Source organism: Phodopus roborovskii, unplaced genomic scaffold (assembly GCF_943737965.1).
Source record: "Phodopus roborovskii unplaced genomic scaffold, PHOROB, whole genome shotgun sequence".
Classification (NCBI taxonomy): domain Eukaryota; kingdom Metazoa; phylum Chordata; class Mammalia; order Rodentia; family Cricetidae; genus Phodopus; species Phodopus roborovskii.
In genome coordinates this window covers 5,267,030-5,273,029 of record NW_026126516.1, presented here as the reverse complement: position 1 = coordinate 5,273,029, position 6,000 = coordinate 5,267,030, and positions in this window count along the sequence as shown.

Here is a 6,000-nt window from a genome sequence, read left to right as displayed (position 1 = left end):
CCTTGCACTTAATCCTTGCTCTGATTGGCCCAGGCAGGTATTTTCCACCTCCAGGGTCATGGAGTCTTCGCATACTTGTGTGGACAGCCAAGCAATCACCCTGTGTGAACCCTAAAACAAAGAGGCCTCAGAGCCCCTTCCCTGACTCCAGGGCAGCTCAATGCTGCATTTGTGACCAGCCCAGGGCTGCCTGAGTCCTGCACATTATGCATTGTCTGAGGCCAGCCCCCTGCGGCCAAGGGACAGAGATCAAGGTCAGCCTCAGAGCAGGAGATAAGGGAGGGACATATCTGTGGCCTCTGCTGCAGCCCCAGGGACACTTGTCTCAGTACCAGGGGATTTAGGGAAGTTGTCTCTCTGACCCTGATGAAGGTACTCATTGCATGCAGCTCTTGGAACCTCTGAGCAGTCCAGACTCTGGGAGCCCCATATTTTTCTGCCTGGACAGAGACAATCCTGGAACCTAGAGTGGAATGCACCCTGGCTGAAGCCAAACGTTCACTTTTCATTGAACCAGAACAAGCCCGGAGTGTTTTCCAAAGTCGTGCACTCGGAACATGAGTGCATTTGTTTATTCATCTAATCTTTCCTCACGGGTCCGGTCCTCTGAGCTGGCACAGTTCAAGGTGGGTGGATGCTGGGGAGGAAGAAATAAGGGCAGCCACAGGGGACCACAGAGAAGGTAGCACACTGACGAAATGGCCAGGCTGTGTCCTTGCTGCCAGCGGTATCTGCTATATGAGCCTTCACTGCAATGTGCTTAGATAAAGTGGAGAGGGGAGACAGACAGCCCAAGAGACAGAGACAGTCGGGGGGCCTAACAGAATCATTGTTAGGTACCTCAGAAACAAGGTAGGGCTCCTTATGGTTCCAGAAGTCTGAAGAAGAGATAATCCCATATATTTATCTGCCTGCTTTTTTTTACCTGTACTGTCTATTTTTATCTAAAGGAAATGAAGTAAGTCAAGAGTATTACAAGGTACAGTTGAGCTTTCAAAGATCTGTAACTGTTTCTGAGCAAAACGCCTGGCTGAGCATTCTTCCATCATTCACTTATTCATCATTACTTCATTCATTCACTGACCAGACTTCATGGAACTCCTTTCTAAGCCAGAATTCTGGAGTCTCATCCACTTTCTGCTTCTATAGCAACAGAAAAGCATCCCCTGGGAAGCCCTTAAGTATTGGACCTTAGCAAGTAGTTTAAAGGAGCTAGATGTCTGATTAGCTGGAGCCAGTTCCTCCTGCCTTAGCTGGGTACAGAGAGGGAGGGCCTCCAAGCACAGAGCTAACATTCCATCAACAGCCCTGGTCTTTCCAGTTTATAAAGCACCTTCACTTCCAGGGTGTCTTTGGACCTTTATAACGATTCTGGGAGTTCCAAAGAAGGTAAAGAAGAAAGAAGCAAACAGAAAATCCAGAGCTTGAACTAAAGCTCTGTGGTGTGGCCAGATGCTGGGAACTGATGCCGAGGGACCTTAGGGTGGGTATCTAAAGTAGTTAGTCACATGCACCATCAGAGAATCTCAGGGATAAACACCAAGAACATGTCCCTTATGAAGAGCATGCTAGTGGCCCAAGAATGTTCCATGGCGAATGCTTGACAAGCATTGTATTTTCCAAAGGCAGCCATGACAGTTTATCCAATCCCACAGGGTTCTCCTGTGATTTTCCATCTGCCCATCAGGAGGTAGTCTGTAATATCATCCAACTCCAAATCTAGGCTGTCTTTAATGACTTACCCTACCAATAGAAGTGGCATTAGTGATGCTTTAAGATTTCTAGGGTTTGATGGCTCATCTTCATTGTCAGCTTGACTGGATTTGGAATCACCACGAAAATACCCCCTCAGATCACATCTAGAAGCATGTTATTGGGAGGTTTAACTGAAGGGGGAAGTCACCCTAAAAGTGGACAGCACCACTCCATGGATACATTCCCAGGCTGCATAGAAAGAAGAAAGCAAGCTAAGAACTGGCATTCATCTCTCGCTGCTTTCTGATTGTGGATGCCGTGGGATCAGCTGACTGAGCTTCTGTTGCCACAACTTTCTCCCTGGGATGGACTGTATCTCTCCAACTCTGATCCAAATGAACCCCCCTTAAGTTGCTTTTATTTGGTCTTTTGTCGCGGTATTGAGAGAAGTACATAGTACACGGGCAAAGTTGTACGAGGCATGGAAGTATGTTGAGGGAAGGTTGGGTCAATCTCGTGCTAATATTGGAACAATATCCCTCAGGTCTCAGCCACTGGGAAGTCCAGTGAATGATCTCATGATGTCTGGATGAGCTCCCAGCTGACGTCCTTTGATTGGGCGAGCTATCCTGGACACTGCAAAAAGTCTATGCCCAGCTAAATTTTAACTGTAAACAAAAGGAAACATACCAGAAAGGTTTCCAGTCTATATTCTAGAATGCTGAGGGTGGTAATCCCCTATTCCTGTCAGTGGAGAAATAGAGAAACAGTATTCCTTAAGGCAGCTCCTGACGGGCATCCTCTGCCGCTTGCTAGGCGAAGTGTTCCAGACAGAGTAACGTAGGGGACAGTATGAGCAGGATTACTGATGTGAGCTGGGGATGCTGATGAGAATGGTGCCCCTGGTGCCCCTTTGCTTAGTCACAAGCTGTCTAGGTGATTGCATCAAGCAGAGCTAGGTCAGTGGCAGAACCGGCATACTGCACCCAAGGCGGGCGAGTTGTCCATACTGCCCTAAAGCTGCCGAAAATAGACACCGTGCTTCTCAGCCATGGGCTGACTCACTGGGAGACATCTGAATTCAGGACTGTGATGTGCCCTGCACAGAACCCACTCTTCTGCTTTCACCGTATTCTCAGGTGTGACGCAAAGGGTGTGCCACAAATCCTGGAAAGAGACTTGCTATGCTGAACAGGATCTTTGATGCGTCACGGTTTGTTAGAACACATACAACTGAAGAGAAATTCAAACTGAATGGGCTAGCCCATGATGGTGAGTCCAGCCCTTGGGAGACTGAAGTAGGAAGATCCCAAGTGCAAGGATAGCCTGGGCTCATTGTTCAATAGTGTCCTGCACTGTTCTCAATTCATCTAGAGTAAGTTGATGCTTCCAGAGTAGGAAGGAAAGGAGAAACAGGGGGAGAAGACCATTTTGCAGGGCACCAGTGCTGGCTGCTTTCTATGCGTTCTTTAATCTGAGGGTGATCTGGAGATTCCCATCAGCCCATTTCACAGAGCCACAAAGTACATGTCCAAGGTCATGACCCTAAGTGACTGAGGCAGGATCTGAAGGACAGTCCAGTGACACTCAGAGGGCTGTCTCCAATTCCATTACATCACATACCAGCAGTAAACAAAGGAGGTTTTTAAACAAAAATTCTCTGGTCTTATTCATCAGCGTCCACTACAGCCAGTCCTCAGCAGCTCCCAAAAGTGATCATGGGGTTGCCTTATTCTTGGACGGTTGGAGAACAGCAAACAAGGAAGACGGGGCTCCTGTAATGCTTCAGTCAGGGTCACGTGTGTGTGTGTGTGTGTGTGTGTGTGTGTGTGTGTGTGTGTGTGGTGTGTCCAACAAATACTGGAGGTACTGAAAATCAAGTCTGGCGGGGACACAACTAAATACAAAAGAGGGTTGGAGAGATGGCTCTGGGGTTGAGGGCACAACTGTTCTTGCAGAGAACCTGAGTTTGGTTCCGAGCACTCACATTGGGTGGCTCACAACTACCCGTAACCCCAGCTCCAGGGGATCTAATGTGTTCCTCTGTCCTCTGTGAGCACTTGCACTGAACTCACTCATGCATGTACTCACCCCAACCTAACACACATAACTGAAAATTTTAAACCATTTAAAGAAAACACAATCGTATTGTTCTAAAAGGAAAACCTTTTGGTTGTATTGTATTTCTCTCTGGCTCTGATTTTCAGTTACATTGTTTTCTAATTGTATCTTAATTGCCTTTCCTCTTCACTGGTTTTCCTTCCGGTAAAAACCTAGGTGATTTAGACTTTTTAATGACCCCCTCCCACCATGCCCTATATCTTCCTGTGCATCTGCATTCCCTTTGAAGGACTCTCTTGTTTGACATATGCTAGTTTGAATGCTTAGTCATGGGGGGGGGGGGATGGATTAAGAGGTGTGGCCTTGATGGAGAAAGTGTGTCGCCGAGGGTGGGCCTTGAGATTTCAAAGCCCAAGTGTCTCTCTCTTTTCTGCTGCCTGCAGATCTGCAGTTCCTTTCCGGCACAATGTCTGCCTGCATGCTGCCTGCCATGCTTCCCGCTCTGATGACCTGGACTAAACCTCTGAAACTGTAAACAAACCCCAATTAAATGTTTTCCTTTATAAGAGATGCCATGGTTATGGTGTCTCCTCATGGCAATGGTAACCCTAAGACACACATGTTATTTCATTCCTCCCATAGTGGCTTTTTCTGAACATCTTCAGCACGATGAATTCTCTGCACAACTGGAATTCTTTTGCAGCCACCAAAAATTGTTCCCCAGCACAGTAGATGCTCACCTTGGTGGGTGGTCCTCGTGTTTTGGAAACTAGTGTGTGTCCTGATGCCCTGGGTAAGGGATTCTTTCACTAAATCATGCTAGTTGAGTGAGCCCTATCACACCTTGGCCCCCTTTTTCTTTATCTATCTTTACGTTTTGGATGAAGGCTTTTCTATGAGTCCACATCATCTTTTAAGCCATGCCTCTTTCTGTCGGTTGCCGGTAGCCGCATCGTGGCACACACTTTCTTCTGTAATGCCTCATACTGCATGAGAGCTTTGTCATAAGGTGCTACCCCTATCCCTTCCTTGGTCTTGTGCTAACTTAGCTTACACACTTTTAAAGCCAATACTTTAAACATCCCATCACCTTCCTGCTCTGTGGTAGGTGTATGATGATGGGAATGTAAGATGGTACAACCAACCACTTTGGAAAATGATTGGGCAGTTTCTGAAGCCTTGTCTCCGACCCCATCATTCCACACGTACGTGTTCACACATAGGAAACTGGAGCTTGTTTCCACACCAAGACTGGACCATGAATGCTCACAGCAGTTTCACTTCTGGTGGAAAGAATCAGGGAACAGCTCAGGTGTCCACGAGCAGGCTAATGGCCTCAGGGATTGGCACAGCCTGTAAGGCAGGAGTGCAGTCCTTATACCTGCACAGAAATAGAATATAATTAGCATGCTGCGTAGAGGGAGCCAGGAAGAGCAGATGTGTGCTACTGTGTACTGCCAATCACTTGAAGTGTCAGAAAATGCAAATTCAGTAAGCAGCCAGCCCAGTGGCCAGGGGATCAAGAGTGAGAGAGGGAACGGGTTGCAGCATAGCACAGGACCTTTGGGGGGGATGGTAGATAACGATCTTCACCATAGGGAAGGCAATACCTGGGCCAAAACTCAAAGCCTATACTTTAAATATATGTGATTTATTGCATGCCGACTAGACAGCAATAAAAGCATAAACATTTATTGAACAGGCTTAAATCAGATTGGGAATGGCATTAAGTGGTCAGTGAAGTTGATAACACAACAGGATCCAAACTGAGGAAATAATATTGGGAAAGCAATGGATAAAGTCTCAGCCCATAGCGGGAAATGTCTAGCAAGTTAACATGTGTGTACCCAGAAGTCCCTAAGAAGGAGATGAGGGGACAAAAGAAAAAAAAATACATACAGAGATATAATGAGCAGGGTTTTCCCGAAGTTTCAGTAAAAGCTCAACCCTAGAAATTAGAATGTAGAGGAATTGACACAATGATCAAATTCTCAAAAACATAGCTAAAGAGGAGCATTAGAATTAGCCAGGTGGTTAGATCCCCAGCATAGTAAAAAGGAAGGAAGAAGAGAGAGAAGGAGGGTGAAGGGAAGAGAGAAGGAAATAAAAAAAGGAAGAGGGAAAGGGAGGGAAAAAGGGAAGGGGAGGGAGAAAACAATACACTTTTAAAAAAGTATCCAGAATGAAAAAGAGGACAGGAATCCATAACGAGGGTGGCAACAGCCTCTTCAGTAGAAACAGAAG